Raw genomic sequence first — 23,120 nt, 5'->3', positions numbered from 1 at the left:
TTAATCCTACACCTATTTTTATTAACATCTTCCCTTGAAGTGTTTTTGCACTGCCATATATTTTCTGCTGACACTGGCAGCCTGAGCTGTTGCTCCCAATTTCTGCATTGACGAGGGAGGTGAGTAGTCTCTTGAGTAAGAGAAGGAGAGGCAGAAACAATACTCAAAAAGTTTTATAAAGGAAAATTTCCTCTTTATGCAATAGTTGTCTAGGACCGTGGTTGGCAAACCGCGGCTCACGAGCCACATGCGGCTCTTTGGCCCCCTGAGTGTGGCTCTTCCACAAAATACCACATGTGGGCGCACACATACAGTGCGATTGAAATTTTGTGGCCCATGTACAGAAGTTGGTATTTTGTGGAAGAGCCACACTCAAGGGGCCAAAGAGCCTCATGTGGCTTGTGAGCCGTGGTTTGCCAAGCTGCAGTTTGCTGACCACTGGTCTAGGAGATATCATTGCTGACTATTGCTTTCCATCATAAGTGGTTCTAACCAGCTGGTGCTAATAAAGTACCATGAACATTGCGTGACCCCCTCCCGATGACTAGAACTGACTAATAAACAATAAGGCTTGTTTTAACCAATTGTATACAGATTCAAGGACGCCTCAATCCTTAATTAGCTCAATAGCCACAATCTGTCCTTCCGCTCCTCTTCTTAGTGTTTAAAATCTGACTTTTCTCCTTCAATAGAGTACAAATGCTCCTTGACTTACAGGGTGGGGCAAAAGTAGGTTTACAGTTGTAAGTAAGTGAAATAGTTTAATCTTGTATTATTATTATTTATTAATTATTGTGTTATTTTCCATATTAACAACTGTATTGTTTGCCCCACCTTGTAATGTAAGTTGAAAATACATTTAATACACCTAACCTACTGAACATCATAGTGTAGATTAGCCTACCTTAAACATGCTTGGAACACTTCCATTAATCTACATTTGGGCAAAACCATCTAACATGAAGTCTGTTTTACAATAAAGTGTTAAATATTTCATGTAATTTATTATACATCTTGGTATACACCATAGTAATGTTGAAAATTCCAAGTCAGGAGTCATCTGTATGTTAGGTCTGATCAAATAATTGAATCGATATCCTCTTCCCTGGGAAACTGACCTTTAGATCATTTCCTACCTGACATTCCCTTTCACTTAAACCACATTCCATTTGCTAAGATTAGCAACTTTTCTCTCTGGACGTGCCCAGGATCCAGATACTCAGAGAATTCCCTGCTGAAAAAGCCCACCTAGAGTTTTTAAAAACCTCTGATTCCCTGGTCCCTGGCTGCTGATGCCATTTTGGGCAGCCCATCTGGTTTACAAATGATCTAATCTATACATATAAAAGCCTAAGTGACCGTTATGACTGGACGACCAGATGACTGGCCGGTAGCTATGACACGCACCGACCAACAAAGGGTAGACGCTCAACACAGGAGCTTCCCCCTGGTGGTCAGTGCACTCCCACAGCCAACCTCCCTCTGCCAGCTAACCACGCACAGCCCCTCCCCCGGGCCGGCTGGCTCCAATTGGCCCCTATAAGGACTGGGCAAGAGTGCCCCTATCGGCAGGGAGGGACCCCACCCATGCATGAACTTGTAAATTTATAATCCCTTACCATGTTTGGTCTCGTGCATTCCTCCTTTGGCAACCCTAACACTACTCAGTTTCTTCTAGGATATGTGTTCATATTCCAACAAGTCAAAATAAACTCACCAGTTGGAGAAATTTAAAAAACAAGAAATTAAACTTTATACCCAATATGGACCTACCTCAACACTATTGTCATGGAGACTTCTGAGGAAGAGGCTCAAGGGGCCTTTGAGGAGCATTTTGTTTCCTTGTGGAAGGTCTTAGGCCACAGCGACAAGCAGATCCCTATTGTATCTTGATGGAACCTCCAAGATGGGTGGATTCTGGCTCCTTGGTACACCACTGAAATAGCCTGTTGATAAAGCAAAGCCAAGTTTCACTGCAGTGTGGGAGATCACTGCTTTAACAGAGTATCATCTCTGAAAGGGGAGAATAACAGTAGCATATTTATGAAGTTTTATGGTTTTGATTTAAGATAGATCTTTTAATGTTTTATTAGGACTGGGAAAAATTCATGATATAATAGCTTCAAATTAGTAGATATAGCAAGGTAGGGTTTTCAAAGCAAATCTTGAGTTGTAAACAGTTATTTGCAGAGTTTAATTAAGCTACCCTGTGCTGGGCTGCATATCTGGCGCTTCAGCCAGGCGGGGCACACTGTCCTAGAACACAAAGATAGGAAGGTACTGACATCAGGCCAGGCCTTGAGATATGGTCTCATGGCCCCTTCCCAGCACGCAGGCCTTCTTTCTCAGAAGGCCCGGAAGTCTCATTCCAAATTTGGGAGACAAAGGACTGGAAAAAGTATAAATAAAGAGAGTTTCCTCCATATTGGGGGCCCAGAATTTAAAAGACACATTTTTCTCTGGACCTCCACAGAATTTAATAATAAAATGTAACTCCTGTAGTCGGCACTGCAGTTTAGCCTCTGCTTCAGCAGGGTGCTCTAACTGTAGTCGCTGGCCAGCTTTATAAAGGCTCCTAAATTTTGATCTGAGTGCCTGGTGGTCGTCTCTGCGGGTCACCCCATTACAACCCCTTGTCTTGAGAAGCGGGTATTATTCTAATGAAAGCAGATTGAGTAGTCTGGTGGAATTTTGGCAAGTTCCTAGATCGAGCTATATTTATTGCAATTTTCATCTTCCTGGGCAAGAACTTCCTACAATAGCAAATTTATGTTAATGCACATAGTTGAATAGTAACATCATGTAGACAGTAAGTTGTGGAGATGGTTTCATTTGTCAATACTTACCACCCAACACATGCACACATTTTTTTTTTTTTTTCTGTTGAAACTTTGGAAATTTAGGTTCAGGAGCCATATGAAATGTTGCATCAGTTTGCAAAGTTCTTTCTGTTTGCGGTGACACTTTTTCAGCTAGTCGACTTAGAATTTGCTTTATTCTGTTGTCAGTTGGGATTTATTTTGTAAAATGAAATTAAAATGCCAACAGAGAATTTAAAGTGAATAATGGCCTCTAAAATGAGAACGTTTAGCCACAATCAACATAACTTTTCCATTTTAAATCATGGTCAAATTGGAAAGAAAATTTAAAAGTATGATTTTTTTCTCTCAGCAGGGATTATTAAATATAGAAAGCTTAAAATTTCAGAAACAGTCTATGTACAAATGATTTAAATAAAATCTCAAGATCATTTAAAAAATAGAATTCTGGAGTAATCTTGGTGCTATATTTTCATTGTACACTTTAAAAAATGTTCTTTTGCCAAATTCAAAATCAGTTAAAAAACTGCAGAGCATACTTATTTTCCACTTCCAGATGATTTGTTGAAAATAACATTTTTCGATTTTAAAAGCAGTGAAATTCTTATTATAACGTTTTAGAAAATTTAGAAAAGTGCAAATAAGAAAGGAAATTTGTAAAGAAAAATTTGTAAAAACCAAATATGCTACTTTCTAGAGACAGCCACTGATTTCGTTTTCTATGTTGTATAATAAATTACCACAAACTTAGAAGCTTAGAAATCAGTACACACAGTTTCTGAGGTCCAAAGCCCTGGCGCCATAGAGCTGGGTTCTCTGCTGCAGGCTCTCACCAGGCTGCAAAGTATTGGCTGGATGTGTCCTCATCTGGAGGTTTATCTAGGGAAAAATATACTTCCAAGCTCATGCAAATTGTTGGCAGAATTAATTTCTTTGCAGCTGTTTCACTGAGGGCTCCGGCTTCTTCCTGACTATTGGCTGGAAGCTCCCTTCAGGCCCTCAAGTTCTAAAAGTTGCCTGTAGTTCCTTCCTACAGGCCGCCCACAGTTCCTTGCCACATGGCAGCTTGAATTTACAAAGCCAGCAGGATCATTTTTCTCTCTCTACTCTGCTAACATGGAGTCTTACACTGTAACATAATCATGGGAGTGACATCATATCCATCACCTTTGCCGTAGTCTATTAGTTAGAAGCAAGTCCTCACTCAAGGACAGGGGGACTGCACAGCACATGACTCATTGGGGATCAATTTACTGTGTCTACCACAGCCACTTTATTTTTGGGGAGCATATCTTTCTGTGGTTTTTCAATGATTGGATATTATAAATATACAGTATATTATAAATATGGTGTAAATTGAACTTTTTGGGTCAATATTCTTTAAAAACCTGATGTTATTTAATATATGTATTCATATATATTCATATATAATATATAATACTTTCATAAATTATAATAATTAAATATATCATAACTTATAGTAGTAAAATTTATACTATAAAAACACTGTATCCAATTTAAATGCCCAGTAAAAGGAGAATGCTTACATAACTTTTAAGTTTCCCCTTATTACATATTGAGATTATTTCTGATTTTTAACTATTATAAATAATTCTTCTACATAAATTTTTGCATTGAAAGCTTTGTGTATTAAAAATACACACAAGTCTTTAGGATAGACCTGTAGCAGTGAAATTCCTAGGTCAAATGGCAAGGACATCTTAAAGGCTTTGAATGAATAACCCCAAATTACCTACCAGAATGGCAGTACCAATTTAAACTTCTTCCATTGATAGTATAAAAATACCATCTAGTTTTAATTTTCCTTCCTTCTCCTGTAAGTGAACAGAACATTTTCCATATGATTTACTCTCTATTTACAGTTATTCTTTTAAGATTACCTATTCATTTTCTTATTTTTCTACTAGTTTGTAGTCATTCCTTTTTTTTATGAAGTAAAATATTAAGGGATGTGGGAAGCATTAAAAGTTTGTTTTTTTGTAAATGACAAATTTGTTTCCAATTGGCTTTAAATATATAGATGCTATCAATTAGTACTAGGACCTTATAGCACTGCCCACTGAAGCACTGAAAAGTATGAAAGTTCACAACATACTGTGAGGAAAATTCATCAAGAATCTGCTCTGTTATCTTGAAGGCATCAGACATACCATATGCTGTGTCTAGGAGTTGCTATGGAAACTACTTTTAAAATTTAAAAACAGGGTAAATTGTTGCCTAAAATCTCCATAACTTAGTGAGTCAATTAAGATCTCGTCAGAGCACTGCACTCCTTTTACTACCTGGTAATGCTCTATTTCTTGTAGTTCTATAGCATGTAAAGTCTCTGGGTCAGAGAAGAATGTATCTATTTCTTGCTATTCAAGATCCTTGTGAAAAAGTGATTCACTTGGGATTTTTTTTCTTCTGATTAGCCAATGAATGAATCGCTATAAGGGAGGCAGAAGAAATTGTGTCACTAAAGATGGGCAGATTTGAGCATGTAAGTGTAAATTAAGAGAAATTTTTGGAGCTCTGACCTCAAAAAGGAAAGTAAAGTAAAGAGACTTGGCCACAGTCTTTTGGAGTTGGCAGGGCTGGGATTAGATCTATTTCTTGCCTCCCATTGTACCACCACACTAGAGTATTTTCATAGGTTAGTCACTTTTTAGAAATTTAAATTATGTTTTAATTAAGGTAATACATTAACCCACTTATCAATGCCCTCAACGTGAACTCAAAGTGCTATAATAAAATTATCAGTTTCTGACCCTTCCCTACCTCCTACCAATCTCAATTTTTCAAACTTTGATATTGTCTACTGGTGTCTTAATGGTAATGGAGGTAATATTTTAAATCATGTTACTCTTCTCTGCCCCTATTCTTCTTCCTCATACTCTCCAAATAATTATATGATACTTTTTAGTTAATTCAATGTTGTAATTTGTGACCAATATATATAAAAGACTAAGTGACTGAATGACCAGTCGACTGGTCACTATGATGTGAACTGACCACCAGGAGGCAGACGACCAATACAAGAGCTGCCCCATGGTGGTCAGTGCACTCCCACAGCCAACCTCTCGCTGTCTCTCCCTCTACTGGCCAACCTCCTGCCACCCTGATTGGTCCTGATTGTCTGACAGGCCAAGGAGCCCCACCCATGCATGAATTTGTGCACCAGGCCTCTAGTCAAATTTATAAAATCACTAGAGGCCCAGTGCACACAAATTTGTGCACTCGGGGGGGAGGAGGGGTCCCTCAGCCCAGCCTGTGCCCTCTCACAGTCTGGGACCCCTCAGGGGATGACCACCTGCTGGCTTAGGCCCGCTCCCCGGGGGATTGGGCCTAGGCTGGCAATCAGACATCCCTCTGGCAGCCTGGCAGCCATTGGGGGATGTCCACTTGCCAGTGGGGAGCAGGCCTAAGCTGCAGTCGGACATCCTTACTGCTGCTGAGGAGGCAGGAGAGGCTCCCACCACCACCGCTGTGCTGGCAGCCATCAGCCTGGCTTGTGGCTGAGCAGAGCTCCTCCCATGTGAGAGCACCCTGACCACCAGAGGGCAGCTCCTGAATTGAGCATCTGCCCCCTGGTGGTCAGTGTGTGTCATAGTGACCAGTCATTCCCAGCCCTTCTGCTGTTAGGGTCAGTTTGCGTATTACCCTTTTACTATATAGGATAGAGGCCTGGTGCACGGGTGGAGGCCCGCTGGTTTGTCCTGAAGGGTGTCCCGGATCAGGGTAGGGGTCCTGCTTGGGTGCCTGGCCAGCCTGGGTGAGGGGATGATGGCTGTTTTCAGCTGGTCACACCCCCTTCAGGGTGGGGGTCCCCACTGGGGTGCCTGGTCAGCCTGGATGATGGGATGATGGCTGTTTGCAGCTGGTCACCTCTCTTCAGGATGGGGGTCCCCACTGGGGTGCCTGACCAGTCTGGGTGAGGGGCTGAGGGCCGTTTTCGGGCTGGCGGGTGACTGAAGCTCCCAACCTCTCCTTTTTTTCTTTTTTCTTTTTTATTCTGGGATTTATTTACCTTCTATGGCTGTCACTGAAACTGAGAGCTGGCTTTAGCTCTGAGGCTCGGCTCCAGCTCTGAGACCTCGGCTACTGAAAGCAGGTATCTGCTTTTGTTTGGCTTCTATAATTGAAACACTGTTGCAACTCCAGCTCTGAGGCTTGGCTGGCTGAAAGCAGGTTTCTGGGGATTGTTTAGCTTCTATATTGCAACATTGTTTCTTAGACTGCAGCTCAGAGGCTGGCAGCGGCAGGTGGGGAACCTTGGCATCCTCCTTCACTGGAGCAAGCAAGCCTCCTGTTCGCTTCAGCTGCCTGGCTGCCAGCCACCATCTTGGTTGGCAGTTAATTTGCATATCTTGCTGATTAGCCAATGGGAAGGGTAGCGAAGTTACGGTTAATTACCATGTTTCTCTATTATTAGATAGGATGATCTCATAAAATTGTTGACTACAGAAACAGGTAGATTCCTTTCTTGTGCAACTTTTCATTTTCCCTGCAGTTAATCATTGTTTCCTTTAAAAATTTCTAATTTTCTATGTATTCATCACATTCTTTTTTGGGTTATATACTTTCCAATTTAAAAACATATTGAAACACACTTCTAAACACTGGAACAGTTGAAGCTTCTGCCTGAAGCCATCTTTCCTCTTGTTTCCACCTGGACCAGTTGTTTCTAGGCTGCTGCAAAGCTGTCAACCTGGATTTCCCTTCATTTTTCTCATGTGTTAGAGTCTTTATTTTCTGAAATCTGTGTCTTCCTCTTTCTTCCTCATGCTGGTAAAGGATATTTTCCAGTAGCTTCCTAGGAAACAGTGTATAGGAGGAAAGATGATTAAATTCTTGCATGTTTGATTAGCTTTAATTTAATCTTACATGTGATTGATAGACTGGATATATAATTTTTAGTTGAAAATAATTTTCTCTCAACATTTTGAAGTCACAGCTACACTATGGTCTAGCATTTTTCTGCTACTGAACACATTTTCTTTATCCTGGTGTTTTGAAATTTCACAATGAGGAAACTTGGTGAGTCTTTTCTTTTTTCTTTTTTTTAGAGAGAGAGGAAGGGAGAGTGATAGAGATAGAAACATTGGCTGGCTGCCTCCTGCATGCTCCCACAGGAAATCGAGCCCACAACCCTGTCATCAAACTGACCAGCAATTGAACTGGTGGCCCCTTAGTTATTGGCTGGACGCACAACTGCCGAGCTACACAGGCAGGGCAGTGAGTCTTTCTTCATTCATCACGTGGACCCTTTTTTTCTCCAGAGATTCATGCTCTTTACTTCTGAAAAAGGGTCTTGTGTCACACATTTGAGAACCTCATCTCCTTGGTTTTTCTCTGTCCCCTCTAGGATACCTTCTGGGAGATTTACCCAAATTTATTTTCCTATCCTCCTATTAAAATTTTAAAGTTTGGATTAATACCTAAGAAATCTTCTGATTATTCTCGGATTTTCCCCTTTTCATGGCTTTCTAATTTCATGGAATACAATCTTTTCAGTTCTTTGAAGTTTATTGACTATGATTTTTAGGAGATTTCTTTATTTTTCTTGGCTATATGTTGTGTGCACTGTCTCTACTTGCTTCAAGTTCATTTTTTATCATTAAAATCTCCAAATATGTTTTTTAAAAATTGAAGATATAGAATTATGAGGTTTCAGTTCATATATTCTATCTTATTACAGAAAAATACTTGACTACTGGAATATGATCAAGAAACCTCTTTATAAAGTTACTAAATAGCAGTCATCATGCATTTTACTTTATTTCCTACAATACGTGTGTGCATAACACTTTTAAAGTGCTTATAAGATTCTATACACTGGCAGGAGTCTTGCAGAAGTAGAAAAACTGCATTGTTTAGTCAGCTTTCTTGTAACTTGCACATGGTACTCTCTGCCCACCATCTAGTTTTTAAAAATATTTTTAATCTTCATTTCCTAGGTCTCTTTCTAAAGCTTCCTGTTCAATGTGTGTGTTGAGAATTTTAACTGTTCTTCTCCAACCTTCTCATTTCCAAAAGTAATTCCTTGGCCATTCTCTCTCTCTCTCTCTCTTTTTTTTAAAAAATATATTTTATTGATTTTTTTACAGAGAGGAAGGGAGATAGAGAGTTAGAAACATCGATGAGAGAGAGAAACATCGATCAACTGCCTCCTGCACACCTCCCACTGGGGATGTGCCCGCAACCAAGATACATGTCCTTGACCGGAATCGAACCTGGGACCCTCCAGTCCACAGGCCAATGCTCTATCACTGAGCCAAACTGGCTACAGCCATTCTCTCTTTTTAACATATTAAATGATATTAATAAAAAGGTCAGGGCAAAACAGTTATAAGTCTTTATATAATTGAATATGAAAAGAAATATTTTTATAGGAGTTATTTTAATAAAACATTGTTAAGGTACTTTTAAATATAAAAATACCTGCCTCTGGAGAACGAACAGATTAATTGTGGCTTATATTACACACACAAAAAGGGGAAATGCACTCTAATCTATATGGCAAATCCACAAATTTTATTCTTTTTGGCTCAGTAAAATTCTGGTTAAAAAAAGTATTTTAAAATAATATTGCTACAATGGTAATCCAAGAAAGAATATATTTAGAATAGTGGCAATCACATTATTTTTCCTAGCACTTGAATTTAACAGTTTGAATCCACCTTTAAAAGGAGTAAATTTAACAACAAACATTTTGAAACTGGCTATTTGGTCCTTTGATCTTCATTTAAAAACTTTCTGGAAGGTAAAGACCAATTTTCCTTTTCTTCCATTAGTTATGCTGGTGGTGTGACAATTGGCCCCTTTGCATCCTTTGCGATATTGTGATGTAATAATAAATACCTATTTTGGTCTTTATCCTGGCTCCTAGCCAGAGTTCCTAAAACCTTGTAATTTCCTAAGCAATAAAGGTGTTAGGATCATCTTTTGTTCTGATATATGATCCTGATTTCTGACACAGAGCTCCTAAATCCCTTGGGATTTCATTGATGACAGAAATATCTTTTGTTCTAATGAGGTGACCCTTGGTGGGCTCCTGGATAGCTCCTGGATGGGGACTGTTCACCAGAAAGACCAAGCCTTGATTAGAAGCTTGGCTGTCAGCCCTATCTCCTATCCTCCAGGGAAGGGAAAGGGGCTAGGGGGGGGACAAAATTTTTGACTCAAGGGCCACAATGGGTTCTTAAACTGGACCGGAGGGCCGGAACAAAAGCATGGATGCAGTGTTTGTGTGAACTAATATAAATTCAAAGTAAACATCATTACATAAAAGGGTACGGTCTTTTTTTTTTTTTTTTTTTTTAGTTTTATTCATTTCAAACAGGCCGGATCCGGCCCGCGGGCCGTAGTTTGCCCACGGCTGGCGCTAGAGGCTGAGGTAATGACTGATCATGCCCATGTGAGGAAACCTTCCTAACAGTCCCTAAGGAGTGGGGGCTCTGGAGCTTCTGGGTTGATGACACACGAGGTGCCGGGAGGGCGGCATGCCTGGAAAGGGCCTGGAGGCTCCATGATCCTTTCCCCTCATCTTTCCCTATGCATCTCTTCCATCTGGCTGTTCCTTTATAATAAACTGGTAATCTAGTGAATAAACTGTTATCCTGAGTTCTGAGAGCCATTCTAGGCAATTATCACATCCAAAGAGGGTATTGTGGGAACCCCAATTTCTTATCAGCCAGTCAGAAGTACAGGTAACAACCTGGGACTTGTGATTGGCATCTGAAGTGGGGACAGTCTGGTGGGACTGAGCCCTTAACTTGTGGGATCTGATGCTAACTTGAGGTTGAAAGTGTCAGAACTGAATTGAACTATAGGAAACCCAGTTGGTGTCCACAGAAAATTGGAGAATTTCTTGGTGTGGAAAACCAAATTTGTGATGAGAGTAAGTGGAGCTTAGCATAAGTGACTCCATTTTGAGCCAATTGTCTTGTTTTGAATGTTTGCTCTTATTTTGAGCTCTATTTAAAAATTGAATTAAGGTTGTCATTACCACTTTTCTTTGGTTTGATCAATGCCAAAGATGCACTTTCTGCAATTGTAGCTGATCTCTCTGGTCCCCTGGTTCTCCCACTTTTCCCAGGAGGTACCTTTGCCGCTTCTCCGTTAAACATTTCCCTATGGAATTTTTGCATCATTTGGCATGTGAGTGGATGAAAAACAAGAGAGCAGTGGTCGGCAAACTCATTAGTCAACAGAGCCAAATATCAGCAGTACAACGATTGAAATTTCTTTTGAAAAGGCGCCAAATTTTTTAAACTTAAACTATATAGGTAGGTACATTGTTATTAATTTAATTAGGGTACTCCTAAGCTGGCCTTTGCTAAAAACGTCCTCAATCTGATTGAGGTATGTTCGCTGAGGTTGACCCCTTCCAACTCTCCCATCCACACTCGTCTTGTGTACTTGTTTCGTCTATCTCCTTTCCGAAAACTACTTCTGCGCATGGGCCACAAAGTTTCAATTGCACTGTACATGGGCGCCCGCATGTGGTATTTTGTGGAAGAGCCACACTCAAGGGGCCAAAGAGCCGCATGTGGCTCGCGAGCTGCAGTTTGCCGACCACTGCAATAGAGTATAGAAACATAGGACATGATTAAGGCTGAAATTTAAACTGGCTGCAACAGAGGCTAAAGGTAGGTAATATATGTTCAGTGGACTCAGTATACTCATAGACACGGTAGCCCTTCTGGCCCTTGGAAATTCCTGAAAGCTTATTTACAATAGGGTCAGAGAATATTTGCTTTTCTGAGCAAGTAACCTCAAGGTATGGTATGGACTATTCATAGCATAGTGAGTTGAGTTATTTTAAGCAAATGTTTTCACCTTTTCCATGCACTCTGCACTTGTCATTTGTCAAATGGGGGTAATATCTACCTTAGTGCACTGTTTCAAATATTGCAATTAGCTAATGGATTTGAAAGTACGGTAGCAAGTTAAAAATGTGCTACAAAGGCAAGGCATTTAACATATTCTTCAAGGGCTCTGAGCTGTTCTGAGAGGTGGGAGGGGAATCTTCTTGGGCACCTTGCTGGGCCAACATCAGTAGCAGTTTCCCACAGAGATAACTGGGTGGGGCAGCCAGGTAATGTGAAAATGCATACGCCTCCACGGAGACCCTGGAGCAGTGGTTCTCAACCTTCTGGCCCTTTAAATACAGTTCCTCATGTTGTGACCCAACCATAAAATTATTTTCGTTGCTACTTCATAACTGTAATGTTGCTACTGTTATGAATCGTAATGTAAATATCTGATATGCAGGATGGTCTTAGGCGACCCCTGTGAAAGGGTCGTTTGACCGCCAAAGGGGTCGCGACCCACAGGTTGAGAACCGCGGCCCTAGAGCAATACGCTAATTTATTATTTCTTTGTTTTGTTTTCTCTTGATTTCAGAGCATTGCTGATCTAGTTTTTATTCTAGAAAAAAGTGGGGAAGAAAGGATGCTGCGTGATTAAGTAAAAAGTCAACCCATCCTGAACCACCTTTCCTATTCCTCTTCCCCTTTACCACCTTTTTAAAAAAATGATATTTCTTCCATAAAATCAAACTGATAAAAATGATAGTCTAGGAAGGAATGCCCAGGTTCGATAATTACAGAAAAGCATTGTGTTAAGAAACTTTCAGCAGGAAGTTACAAAAACTAAATTAAACCAAAGCAAAACCAACACAATGACAACAAAACCCAAACCAACAAAAAAAACCTGACTCAGGTTATTATTTGATTAGCAGCTCACAAAGATCATTGATGATTCAATCCGATTACTTCCTGACTCTGCTGTCTTTACCACTGGCTTTCTGAGGAGTTTGGTGTCAAAGAAATTCAGAGCTGGACGGTACAGCAGCATAAGCATATTTTAGCAAGGAACTATTGTAATAGGGAACAAGAAACCTCAGTATAGAATTGGGATCAATTTTGAATATAAGGAAAAGTAAGAACTTATAGTCAAGGGGCAGGATTTGGGGGATGACATGGTGGAAAATCACTAAGGGAGTAATTTTTTTGCTAAGTTGACTTAACAGTATTCTTGCTGAAGGCAGGCCAATGGGATCAGATATGACCTGGGAGAAGTTAAAGAGGGTGATGAGATAAGGAGGGTGGTGGATTCTGGCTCTACTAACTTAGTAAACTTCTTGCAAGGATGGAAAAGGAAAGCCAAAGTTGGCCCCTAGTCCAACAGAGGGCTCAGAAGAGACTGACTAACATTTGGCCGAAGAAAGAATCGTTGTTACTGGCTCTCTTTTATGTATTTATTTATTTATTATTTTTTAATATAATTTTTTTATTGATTTCAGAGAGGAAGGGAGAGAGAGAGATAGAAACATCAGCGATAAGAGAGAATCATCGATTGGCTTCCTCCTGCAAGCCCCCCACTGGGGATTAAGCCCGAAACTTGGGCATTTGCCCTTGGTCATAATTAAACCTGGGACCCTTTGGTCAGCAGGCCGATGCTCTATCCACTGAGGCAAACCGGCTAGGGCTTGAAATTCTCTCTTGATTGCTAGATCTGGTAAAACTCTGCAATTACTTGATGATAATGTGAATTTAGATATCACACAACTGAGTGGATTAAATTCTTATCTTGGGAGGAGAGAGGAAGGGATGGCAGAGGTAAGGAAGGGCAAAATTGTGTGGAGGCATCTAGACATTTCTTCTTGGAAAGTGTAGACAAAACGTAAGTCCCTATTCTCAGTATTCTTTCTACCTAATCTCTTCAGATCAGGCTGATGAAATTAATGACAATCAATCAGGTTATTCCTAGAATCACTGCCACTCTTCTGTCAATTTCAGCTGGCCACAGAGCTCAAAATTGTCTCCAATGAACTTTAAAGTGGAGCACAAAAACACAACCAGTTGGTGACAGAATACAGCTAGAACCAGAGTAGATTTGAATACACAGCCATATTTCTAGGAACTTCTGGTTGGCTGGATAGGCAGTAGCTCCTCCTGATCATTTCATTGATCTCACAATAATGCAAAATGCATTTTACATAATTAAAATTGTAGATTTTCCTTATACATTTTACTGCATTTGGTCTCTAGTCTTCATCTTGGTAGTGTGGTACAGTTGAAATTAGCTCATTAGTGCTAATAACTCTTCTTTCTTTCTTTCTTTCTTTCTTTCTTTCTTTCTTTCTTTCTTTCTTTCTTTCTTTTTCTTCCTTCCTTCCTTCCTTCCTTCCTTCCTTCCTTCCTTCCTTCCTTCCTTCCTTTCTTTCTTTCTTTCTTTCTTTCTTTCTTTCTTTCTTTCTTTCTTTCTTTCTTTCTTCTTTTACAGATTCCATAATATTATATTATCTGTGAGTAAAGACAATTTTACTTTTCTTTTCAATCTGTATTTCTCTAGTTGCGTTCTCTTGCCTGAATACACTGGATAAAACATGCTGTACGATGTTATATAGGAGTGGTGAGAGTGGCTATCTTGTCTAGTTCTTGATCTTACGAGATAAGCATTCAGTCTTTATCATTAAGTATGATGTTAGTTGTAAGTTTCTCAGATGTCTTTTGTCAAGATGAGAATGTTCCTTTCTATTCCAACTTGTGGGAGTGTTTCTATTGTAAATGGGTATTGGGTTGTCAAATACTCTTCCAGCATTTATTGAGATAATCATGTTTATTTTGTTCTTTATTTTATCAACTAGAGGCCGGTGCACAAAAATCTGTGCACTCGAGGGGGAGGGGGGTCCCTCAGCCCGGCCTGTGCCCTCTCGCAGTCTGGGACCTCTCGGGAGATAATGACCTGCTGGCTTAGGCCTGCTCCCGAGTGGTAGAGGGCAGGCCCAATCCCTAGGTGCAGCCCCTGGTCGGGCTCAGAGCAGGGCCGATTGGGGAGTTGGGGCACTGCCCCCTGTCATGCACAGAGCAGGGCAGATCGGGAGGTTGCGATGCCACCCTTAGTCATGCTCAGGGTAGAGCCGATTGGGGGGTTGGGGCACCACCCCCTGTCATTCACAGAGCAGGGCCCATCAGGGGGGTTGGGGCTCCGTACCCTGTCACACACAGAGCAGGGTCGATCAGGAGGTTGGGTAGCTCCCCCTTGTCATGCACAGAACAGGGCCCATCAGGGGGTTGTGGAGCTCCCCTCTGTCACGCACAGAGTAGGGCCGATAGGGGAGTTGGGGCACCGCCCCCTGTCACACACAGAGCAGGGCGGATCAGGGGGTTGGGGTGCCGCACCCTGTCACACTCAGGGCAGGGCCGATGGGGAGGTTATGGCTCTACCCCGTCACACACAGAGCAGGGCCCGTGGGGGTGGGGGGGTTAGGGCACCACACCTTGTCACACACAGAGCAGGGAGGATCAGGGGGTTGGGTCGCCGCACCCTGTCACACACAGAGCCCCAGGGCGATCAGGGGGTTGGGAAACTCCCCCCTGTCAGGAACAGAGCAGGGCTGATCAGGGGATTGGGGTGCCTTCCCCTGTCACAAACAGAGCAGGGCGGATAGGGAGGTTGTGGCCCCGCCCCCAGTCACACACAGAGCCGCAGGGCGATCAGGGGGTTTGGGCGCTGCCCCATCACGCTGATCCCGGTGCTGGGAGGCTTTGCGGCTCTGCTGATCCCAGTGCTGGGAGGCATATTACCCTTTTATTATATAGGGTAGAGGCCTGGTGCATGGGTGGGGCCGGCTGGTTTGCCCTGAAGGGTGTCCTGGAGCAGGGTGGGGGTCCCCACTGGGGTGCCTGGCCAGCCTGGATGAGGGGATGATGGCTGTTTGCAGCTGGTCACACATCCTTCAGTGTGGGGGTCCCCACTGGGGTGCCTGGCCAGTCTGGGTGAGGGGCTGAGGGCTGTTTTCAGGCTGGGGGTGACTGAAGCTCCCAACCACTCCTCTTTTTCTTTCTTTCTTTTTTTTTTTTTTTTTAAAATTCTGGGCCAGCTTTAGCTCTGAGGCTTGGCTCCAGCTCTTAGACCTTGGCTGCTGAACGTAGGTATCTGGTTTGTTTGGGTTCTATAATCGAAACACTGTTTCAACTCCAGCTCTGAGATCCCAACTGGCTGAAAGCAGGTTTCTGGGGTTTTGTTTAGCTTCTATATTTGTAACAATGTTTCAAACTGCAAGCTCAGAGGCCGGCAGCGGCAGGCGGGGAACGTTGGAGTCCTCCATCACTGAAGTAAGCAAGCCTCATGTTTGCTTCCAGCTGCCTGCCTGCCAGCCGCCATCTTGGCTGGCAGTTAATTTGCATATCGCCCTGATTAGCCAATGGGAAGTGTAGCAGACGTATGGCTAATTACCATGTTTCTCTTTTATTAGATAGGATATTATGTATTCAGTAATTGATTTTTGTATATTAAACCAAAATTGCATTCCTGAGAGAAATTCCACTTGGTCATGGTATATAATCTACTTTATATGTTGTAGATTTGGTTTAACAATATCTTGGTAGTTTTCCTTTTTCAATGTTATTGTTTGGCTTTAGTATGTTTGAGGTTGCTCAAAAATCTCTAAGGCTTTAACTATTTTTAATCGTTTTCTTCTATTTTTCAGATTATATTGATCTACCTTTAAGTTCACTGATTATTACTTCTATTATCTCATAACTAGAGGCTGAGTACATGAAATTTTGTGCACTTGTAGGGTCCCTAGTGGCTGCCTGTTGTTAGCCAGGGCCTCCCTCCCTTCCCCTGGTTGGCCTGCCCTCTGGTTGAACTCCCAGAAGAACTCCCATTCAAGGGGACGTTTTGCATATTATGCTTTTATTATATAGGACTAGAGGCCCAATGCACGAAATTTGTGCAGGGGGGTCAGCCTCCACCACTGCAGCAGCTGCCTTGGCCCCCACTGCTGAGACTTTGTCTGGAAGGTCATCCGGAAGGATGTCCGGCCTAATTAGCATATTATGCATTTATTATTATAGATTGCTGTTGAGCCCATTTAGGAATTTTTTTCATTTTACTTTTTTATTACACTTTTCAACTTTAGAATTTCCATATGGTTCTTATTAATAGACTAGAGGCCTGTTGCACGAAGAGATTCGTGCAATAGGCCTTCCCTTCTCCTGGCTGCCGGCACCGGTTTTCCTCTGGCACCCAGAACCCAGGCCTTCGCTCTGGCTGGAGCCGCCTTCCATCCTCTGCCTTCACGGCCCCGGCTGGAGCTGCCTTCCGTCTTCCATCTTCATGGCTCCGGCTCGCCTTCAGTCTTTGCTCCGCCACTTGGAGCCTAGCTATGCAAATTAACCGCCATCTTTGTTGGCAGTTAATTTGCATATCGCCCTGATTAGCCAATGGGAGGCGTAGCAAAGGTATGTTCAATTACCCTGTTTGTCTATTATTAGATAGGATTCTATTTCTTTCTTGATATTCCCTCTTTGTTGAGTTATTGCCTTTGTGTTTTTCATAAAATCTTTAAATGTAGTTTGCTTCAGTTCTTTGAACATATTTAAAGTAGCTTCATTAAAGTCTTTGTCTGCTAAATCTAACATGTTAGTCGAATCAAAGATAGAATTTCCCACTCTCCTTCCCCAAACATAGGTCACATTTTCTATTTTTTTCTTAAAAAAAATGATTTGTATTTTTTCCCAACCAGACCCTTTACATAATACATTGTTGCTCAACACCAAATGAACAAATAATCCAATTAAAAAAATGGGCAGAGGAAAGGCCTCATGGCCAGGGTACAGGAAAATATTGCTGATCGTCCAACTCCATCACCACACCTTCACCAGATGACATTCCCATGTTTAATGACTCTTCACCTCTGCAAAGAACAAAAGACTCAAGCTCTCCTGGCCCAGGTTGCTGTCTGGAAGGCCACTACCACCTCCAGTGGATTATGAAGATGAGGAGGCTGCAGTAGTTCAGTATAATGATCCATATGCAGATGGGGATCCTGCTTGAATCTCCAAGAATTATATTGAGAAAGTTGTGGCAATGTATGATTATACAAAAGACAATGATGATGAGTTATCATTTATGGAGGATGCAATCATTTATGTACTAAAGAAGAATGATGATGGCTGGTATGAAGGAGTCTGCACAAGTGACTGGTCTGTTCCCTGGGAACTATGTTGAATCAATCATGCACTATACTGATTAAGTTTTTTTTTTGCTTTTAAAGTAGGTTCTTACCATTACTCAGTCATACTATGGGGCTATTAATGGTTAACAAAATTGTTTTAAGATTGCCCATATTTTCAGGACATGCTGTTTTATTGCCATAATTGAATGTCTACCTGTAAGCATAAATCTTTGAGGCAGTTTGTGTATTGTTAAATAGCAATTTATACAAGAGGTTATCTATAACTGATTATGCTTATATACTTACACAATGTTAACTTTATGACCAGCTTAAATATTCTGGGGTTGTGGGGTATAATATTTAACAAATCATGATTCACTTGTACCATTACATATTTTAGTGCAGCTTGGTTACTAATGCTATATTAGACTAATATTAAAATTAGAAACTTAAATGCTGATGCTGGTCACACATTTTGTTTAGATCCTCTCATTCTTAAAATATAACTATTTGCTTAAATCACACATAAAAATGTATGTATTGAAATATACTTTAAAAATACAGGATGCTTCCATTTTGTATAATATTTTCTTGGAGTACTTGCACTTAGGTCTCTTGAAATGAATTGAGTCTCTGAGGTTTCCATATGAAACAAAACAAACCAAAGGTTATCTGTAATGTTGTAATTTGTACCTAAGTTTTTTTAATGAGTGAATTTGCTTTATAAATATTTTCCACTCACAAATACATAAGTGAACCAAAGGTTTTTGTACTTTCTTTCACTGATTTGCTTTTAAAAAAATAAAAGATACTGATTTATTGCAGAAAAATAAATGGGCAGAGGACCTTAACAGACACTTCTTTCAAGAAGACATACAAATGGCCAACAAATATATGAAAAGATGCTCAACTATAGTAGCCATTAGGGAAATGCAAATCAAAACTATAGTGAGATACCACCTACCACCTGTTATAATGGCTATTATCAGCAAGACAAGTGACAAGTGTTGGAGAGGTTGTGAAGAAAAAGGAACCCTCATTCACTGCTGGCGGGAATGTAAACTGGTACAGCCAGTATGGAAAACAGTATGGCGGTTCCTAAGACAATTAAGAATAGAGTTACCATATGACCCAGTAACCCCTCTTTTGGGTATCAACCCCCCAAAATTTGAAAACATTTATTTGAAAACAAACAAAAACTCAGAGACACAGACAACATTATTATGGTTACCAGAAGGAAGGGGGTAGTGGGTAGTAAAGGGTAAAGGGGCCAAGTACATGGTGCTGGAAGAGGATTTGACTATGGGTGGTGGGCACACAATGCATTAATCAGATCATGTATCATAGAAATGTGTGTTTGAAACCTATATCATCTTATTAACCAATATCACCCCGGTAAATTTAATAAAAATGATAAATTGAAGCAACTCTGAATTTTTATTTTTCCTCTGAGACTTTTGCTATTGTTGATCTTGTTCTGTTTTGTGCCTGGACTTTATCTGTGGAATGTGTCATCCATGTGGTAAGTGGCTGCTAATATTTACTCAGTTAAAATTTTTTTCTTTTAATTTTTTTTTTAGCTTGGTTTCCTAGGTTTGCCTCTGTGCCTGCACAACTCAGTTGTCAGCTAATGTTTGGCCAGAAGTTGTACTCAAACATTAGAGCTTCCACCTCTGCTTGTGCATCTGTGTTTGGTTTGGGTAGTGCATTGGCAATCCAAGAAGTTATCAAGTCTGATTTTACTTTCTAACAAGCCCTCTCAAGTTTCCACTGCCCATACATACAGCCTTCCAGACAGAAACCTGGGCCAGGAGAGCTTGAGTCTTTTGTCGTTAGCTACTGAGAATAAATTTTCCACACTTGGATCCAAATTAAATCAGCCTTTCCCCCTCTCCCTCGATGCCAGCAGCACCCGCTGCTTTTTCACTACTAGCCCTGCCCAGGTAGGACTCCCTCCTCACTGGCAGAGCTAAAGATGGTGGAATGGTGGAGGGGATTCAAGAAGCCTCTGGCATGAACACCATTGTCTCCCATGGTTCTTACAAAGTTCATTTATAGCCTATGTAATAAAAGGCTAACATGCAAATTGTCCCCACGGGTGGGAGTTAGAGGTGCACTGACCACCAGGGGGTGGTGCAAAACATGGCGGGCATCAGCGACGTGGTGCTGGCAATGGGTGGCAGTGGAGGCCCTGCCAGCCCTGATGGGCCCTGACGAGAGTAGGACCATGGTAGGATGGTGGAGCAGGTGAGTGGGTGGCAGCAGGCCAAGGCAGTTGTGAGCAGGGGCCCCCATTGCCCCACTGGTCGCCCCAAAGACAGCGATTGGTGGTGGCAATTGGGGGCGGGGCTGGTGAGTGGGCAGCGCCAGGCCAAGGCGGGTGCGACCGGGGGCCACGATCGGCCCGCCAGTCGCCCCACAGTTGGTGACCAGTGGCGGTGGTGGGGGCCAGGGTTGGTGAGTGGATGACACCAGGCCAAGGTGGATGCAAGCGGGGGCCCCGTCATCCTGCTGGTTGCCCCACAGATTGGCTGTGATCACTGGCCAGAGCTAGGGACCCTAACCGTGTATGAATTTCATGCACCAGGACTCTAGTCCTATATAATAAAAGGTTAATATGCAAATAGACCGAATGGCTGAACAACTGGAACAACTGAACAACCAGTCGCTGTGACGTGTGCTGGCCACCAGCGCGTGTGTGCAGAACATGGCGAGTGTTGGCTGCAGTGGGATGGTGGAGCAGGTGAGCGGGGGTGCCATACCAAGGCGGGGTGCCGGTCGCTGCCATCGGGGTGAGCCTATGGTGGTTACTGAAAATTCTTTGCTCCTGTGTGCCGTGTCCCACCGGCGCTTGCACCTGTTGCTGATGCCAGCCCCTCTTGCACCTGCTACCAGCACTGAAGCTGCCGCTTGCACCCACTGCCGACACCTGGTGCTGGCCCCAATTGCTTTGTGCCATCAGCAGGTACAAGCAGCGGCTGTTGGCCCCAATTGCTCCTCAGGGCTTCTCCACCTCCCCCTGCTCCTGAGGGGAGATCAGGGCTGGCAGCTGCCTCTTGCACCTGCTGCCGGTGCCAGAGCTGCTGCTTGTACCCACTGGCAGTGCCAGCCTTTTTCGTACCCTCAGCCAGCACCAGAGCTGCTGCTCATACCCGCTGCCAGTGTCTGGCGTTGGTCCAGATTGCTCAGCGCCATCAGCAGGTGTGAGCAGTGGTTGCTGGCCATGATCGCCCCTGAGGGCTTCTCCATCTCCCCCTGCTCCTGAGGGGTGATCAGGGCAGCAGCTGCTGCTCACATCTGCTGACGGCACCAGTCCCACTTGCACCCGCTGCTGGCGCTGGCCCCAATTGCTCCATGCCTTCAGTGGGTACGAGCAGAGCCAGCATCGTCAGCTCATGGGAGCAGCAGTGGTGGTAGCAGTTCTGCTAGCAGACAGGGGATTGGGGGCCGCAGTGGGAGGGGCCAGGCAGGGGTATGGAGGATGGGCCAAGACCCACCCTGTGCCTACTGCAGCTGCAGCCTCGCAGTCCACAGTTCCTTTCAAGGTGCACAAATTTGTGCACTGGGCCCCTAGTCCTATATAATAAAAGGCTAATATGCAAATAGACCAAACAGCGGAACAACCGAACAACTGAACAATGGAACAACTGGTTGCTATGCAACGAACTATAGAAATGATCCCTGAAAGTATAGTCTTAACTGGTTGCTATGATGTGCACTGACCACCAGAGGGCATGCGCAGAACATGGAGGGCATCAGCAGCAGGTGTCAGAGCGTGGAACATGGCAGGTGTCGGCCGTGGCTGGATGGTGGAGCAGGTGAGTGGGGGCGCCAGACCAAGGTGGGGTGCACTGGCCCCGCTCGCACCCGCTGCTGATGCCTGGCACTACAGAGTTTTTGTTTTTGTCAGACAAGGGAGGTTCAGATAGATTCCTTTTGCATCTGCTGTAGCTCAGACATTCTCACTTTGATACTATTTTGGTGTGTTTTTTGGGTCCCTTCAACCACTTAATTTTCTTAGCTGTTCTTTTTAACAAAGAGGACATTGCAGGTGATAGGAGGATTTTAACAGTGGCTAATGTGGAAAAAAGAGTATAGAAACATAGGCTTGACCTTAGAACCTACTTAAGATGGGGGCTTGATGTTGTTTACTTGATTTCTGTTTGATTATACCTCCTTTAAATATCTTGGAAGTCTTCAGATTGTCAAGATGAGGAGTTTGGCCTTTATTTGATGACAGTACAGAGTTAATCCTAATATATAAAAATCATGAGTCTGTCACATCCACAATGACTGGAGGCTTGACCTAATGCTCAGGCTGCGTGTGCAGCAGGCTCTGGTGGGTGGGGACTTGTGGCAGAGGAGACGGGGACGGGGGGGGGGGGGGGTGGGCAGGGCTTGCACTCACACTCACAACTGCACATATGCACAGACACACACAGTGCCCCCCAGCTCACAGCCTTTTCTCCCTTTCTTTCCCTCCCTCCCAGCTCACTCTCAGAGCCTCTCTCAGAATGAGGAAACTAAACAGACTGGGCTTGAAGAGGCCTGGATGGAAGGGAGGGCGGGCAGAGGGTGGAGCAGCCCCCATTGGCCCTGCCTCCTCCCAGCCGGGAAAGAGGAAGAGGGAGACAGGGAGGTAGGGAGGCCTGGAGGACTGCTGAGAAAAACAAAGAGACAGAGACTGGGCGAGGTCAGGCCGGCAGGGGAGGGCAGTTTGAGGTGATCAGACGGGCCTAAACCAGCAGTCGGACATCCTCCAAGGGGTCCCCGATTGGAGAGGGTGCAGGCTGGGCTGAGGGAACACCCTCCCCATGCCCCTGTGCATGAATTTTGTGCACCGGGCCACTAGTGTTTTTTATAAAGTATGCAGCATTGTTACCATAGGCAGCTGCCAGTTGGAGGGGGTTGGCCATGGGGAGGGCTACACAGAGGACAGGGGAGCACCAGGATCCAGGGGTGCCCCTTGGATCTGAACTGGCTTCCCACCTCCCTCTCCTCCCCCACGTGGGCACTGTGGCCTGAGGGTTGTGGTATCCCTGAGCTTTCTGATGGCAAGTCCCATAGCCCTCACTTGACACATAAATAGTCAGGGACCCCCGAGGAGTCTCCCCCATTTGCCAAGATGGCACATGGATAGTTTCTTATACCAAGAGGACCAAATGATGAATGGACAGGGCTGAGCTCCAAAGCCAGCAAGATAATTGGAAAAAAAAAAAAGGCTTCCCCTCTCTATTCATATAAGAACCACTGGCTTGAGTAGGAAGGGGGTGAGGTGGTTTTTGAGACGGGACTCCACCATTCTCCCAGGGACACCTGAATAA

Source organism: Myotis nattereri, assembly GCF_964212035.1.
Source record: "Myotis nattereri genome assembly, chromosome: 1".
NCBI classification, from domain to species: Eukaryota; Metazoa; Chordata; class Mammalia; order Chiroptera; family Vespertilionidae; genus Myotis; species Myotis nattereri.
This window is presented reverse-complemented; position numbering follows the sequence as displayed.